The sequence below is a fragment of the Gigantopelta aegis genome, chromosome 7 (genome assembly GCF_016097555.1).
Source record: "Gigantopelta aegis isolate Gae_Host chromosome 7, Gae_host_genome, whole genome shotgun sequence".
Classification (NCBI taxonomy): Eukaryota; Metazoa; Mollusca; class Gastropoda; order Neomphalida; family Peltospiridae; genus Gigantopelta; species Gigantopelta aegis.
In genome coordinates, this window is record NC_054705.1 from 46,926,398 (window position 1) to 46,930,308 (window position 3,911).

At 33.5% G+C, this 3,911-nt stretch overlaps 1 long non-coding RNA gene across 2 annotated transcripts; it reads right to left on the bottom strand.

The window, feature by feature from the left end:
• Nucleotides 1-269: 269 nt before the first annotated feature.
• On the bottom strand, nucleotides 270-3,705 carry LOC121377720. Of its 2 annotated transcripts, XR_005958650.1 has the most exons (5): nucleotides 3,646-3,705; nucleotides 2,913-3,115; nucleotides 2,194-2,338; nucleotides 1,533-1,640; nucleotides 270-358 (listed from the first exon to the last, which is right to left on the bottom strand). It is a non-coding gene; the product is annotated as an uncharacterized LOC121377720 (long non-coding RNA). The 2 variants fall into 2 exon arrangements; XR_005958649.1 differs by lacking the exon at nucleotides 3,646-3,705 and having other exon boundaries at nucleotides 2,913-3,616.
• Between the last annotated feature and the right edge of the window lie 206 nt (nucleotides 3,706-3,911).

A 3,911-nucleotide genomic window follows, 5' to 3' on the forward strand; every position in this document is an offset into this window, starting at 1 on the left:
CGGGGAATGCCCGTCACGTGACTTAAAATAATACGTCATACCTCTGCTCTCCAAATAGCGGTTATTTTTCTCAGAATTATGGACCGTACTCATAATTCAATTATTTTTATAAAATATCAATAATAAGTGTGATATGGTGGTTATATAGATGGTTCAATAAAATACTTTTAGGTACAACTCAAATGTATATATTGTCATATAATACCTTGTTGGGTCAATAATTAGGTCAAACATCAGTGAGAGAGCGCATTTAATAACAAATAAAAAAATGTTTCAAAAATGTTTATTAACATTATAATGATCATCAACTGGAATCACTTGAAATCCGCTGTCTTTTTCTGTACTCCAAATTCTCATTCTGCAAACAATAAATTCAAATATGAGATATTTAAATTATTTCAATCAGTATTAATAGATATTTAGTGAATTCATTTAATTTTGAATATTAAAAAAGGTCACCAATGTTAAAAGCAAAGACTCAAAACCTGTGATAGAAGTATTCAAGACCACTTATACATGTCTGTGAAGTAGGCATAAGTTTGCAATGTTTTCAAGTAATAAGATAGTTATAAAGCACCAATATACATTAACATTTTCAGATTTACACGTGGTTTGTAATCCTATGTAAGGGCAATTCCAGATAAAGCTAAATAAAGGTAATGGGAAGCAATTTTTTGTTTTAATTGATGAGCGGCGGGGTAAATTACAAATTTCCCATGATGGGGATTCCAAATATACAATATGTGGGTGGTGGGGTCTTGAAAAAGGTGCCTCCCACCACCTCCATACATTTATTTCTGGAATAGCTCTTTTTAAAAAACAAAAAACAAAACAAACAACAACCACCAGACAATATCCATGCCACCAAGTATCTTAAGCAGGGAATAAATGTAAAATTTTGCAAGCAATACCCCTACTAGCTTTAGTCTGAACATGTTTCGGGTTTTTTCACAAGACATATTATATGGTTTAAATAATTTATTTTACTTTTTGTCGATATATTTCAAGTTTAGATTTTTATTCAACTTTCCACCTATAGTGAACATTCCTTTCATCCCAATATCGCTAATAGATTAGAAATTTGGGCAGCACTTGTGACTTCCACTAGCTGAAAGGCTTTATATACATGTTTTCTAAGTCCACTGTTTTATGTTTTACTTAAAACAATAAATCTTCAATTAATGCTGCAGACCTCAACAATAATAGAGGTAAAAATCCCCATAGGCAGTTTGATAAAATTCAAACTCGGCAAAACACTAAAAAAACATTTTTTTAAATAACAAAGGTCCTGACCCTATAGCTACCTCTAAAATAAAATTCAAATTGGTACCACTTACAACCTTTGAGAATATTTTTTCTAAAGATTGTGTTAAACACCAGTTGATTTTGGCAAAGTCCAAAAATTAAAAATAGCATGTGACTTACAATAATATACATGTTTATTTGGAACAATATATCATATGCCCAAAACCCATTTCTAAAATTAGCCCCTTGAAGATCCCTTGCAAATCAAATTTCCTGGCAAAACTGACCTTGTAGTTGGAACCACCAGGCTGGTTTGGAGCGTTCCTTCAGACGTCACCTATTTCGGTCAGTATATCATTGTCCATGAATGCTGACGGAGGATTTCTTTACTGCTTCTGCAAAAGAAGACTCGTGGTTATATACAAGAATAATGTACAAAAAAATGAATATTAAAACAACAACAAAACAATGGTAATTAATAGAATACAAATCACATTTATACACTCATACATTGATAGTTTAAAGTTTAAAAGTTTAAAGTTTTTGTTTTGTTTAACGACACCACTAGAGCACATTGATTTATTAATCATCGGTTATAGGATGTAAAAAATGTGGTCATTGTAACACTTAGAGGAAACCTGCTACATTTTTCCATTAGTAGCAAGGGCTTTTATATGCATTTTCCCATAGACAAGACAGTACATACCACAGCCTTTGGTATACCAGTCGTAGGGCACTGGTTGGGACGGAAAAAAGCCCAAGCAGAGAAATGGGTCCACCGAGTGGATTCGATCCTTCAAATGAAGCATTTCAAAGCGAGCGCTCTACCAACTGAGCTAGACACCCCCCTCATATATAGAGAGATACATACAAACATTATATACAATAAATCAAATAATCAATTCTGTAGGCATAGTTTTCGATAGGACACAATAGACTAAGACTCACTCAGAATTACTTTGCAAACTGCTGTTTTTAAAGACCAATTTTCACTGTATTTGCTCATCAGCATTTTCGTCATTACGGATCTCATCATACATCGACATATTTTCTCTCGGTCACTGCCTCCTTGTAGACTAGCCAGATTGCGAACCTGTGCAAATTCACAAAACATAACTATATAAATAGTTCCTTCTGAATGACAGGCTGCAGATTATTGACTGCATCACTGAACAAATATTTGGTATCTTGTGCGTTACAAGTAAATGGTAACATTTCAAGTAGCTATATTTCACCAGATATACACAAATATGATCAATAACATAATTTAGGCCGTCGTACTAAAGGCTGGTAGGATCTGGATTCATGCCCCAACTAAGCCAGTGAGGAATTTTTCATTCCAGTACCAGCTCTAACCCAGAGTGAGTGCACTGCTGAACTCAATAGCTAGGTTTAAGCCACATACACAGTTTCACCCATTTCATGCGTACAATTATGAGTGTCTCCCGATTGTATGACCCCAATGTGGAGGATACCGAGATAGCTCAACTGACAGCAAACGTGGAGCACGGTCCTGTCAAGTAGTTCCATACCGAAAAGGGAAATACGACGGTTTCACCATTCACTTCATTATCATCATAATGTTTGTGACATTTGTAAAACAAATGTCTTTGCCTCTGTGTTAAATGTTTGTGGCATCTATATATAAAAAAATTAAAACCACATACATTCTTTTTGTCTTCTGAATGTCCCATCATCCGGTTGATCTTCGAAGTCTTGTAATTCTTCGATGGTGTCAAACTTCCATCTTTCAGGAAAAAGTGATTCAATCATCTCTTGATCCGTAACAATTATATCATCATGATCAGCCTGTTTTGCAAGTAGAATATCCTTTATCTCTTTAACAGATGATCTTTAAGCTTGGAAAGTACTGAAAAATAAACAACTTTATTGATATACGGATTGTTCTCTAGAATGTTGGCCACATTTAAGATGAAAACTTATTTTTAAAATGTATGTTTTGTTACTAGTATTTCATACACAAATTCCAATTTCACCAGTGTGTACATATAGCTAGGTTTGTACCCACTCCTGTTGTCTCTGGTAAAAACGAATGTTACATTTTTACTCCCATATGCAAACTACGGACAACATTATTTTACAACATGCTTTCTCTGAATGAGTATGAGCAAAATATTGGGGAAATATATCAAATTTACCGATATACAACAAATTTTGAATTTTATTCATGTATACTAATCTGTGTCAAGTGCCTGTGCAACATCATTCACCGATTCAGCATTCAGCATTTAAACCATTGGTTTGGCTTCGTACACAATAAATGAAACATATCCAACGTTAATTTTTTCATATGATATATTTGACAAACGTTATTTTTTTTTTTTTAAAACTTAAACTTAATATTTTTTGTAGAATTATGAAAAATTAAAATATACCGACCTGTAAACAGCGTTGTTTGCTTGTAGAAATTTAACAGGGGTCAAGGTTAGTAGACCAGTTTTTATTTTAGTTTGGCGAAAATATAGCTAATTTTGAATTTGAATGACGTCAGAATTCCAATGACGTCACTTTGCACCTCCTTACAATAACCATAAACTGGGTACATGACGTTTCCGTTTTATGAATGCTGGAAAAAATCCAGTGCAAAATTCCTATTGATTTTTTTTTTTTTTTCGAACATTACTGAAGCACCTGAATGTGTTTGA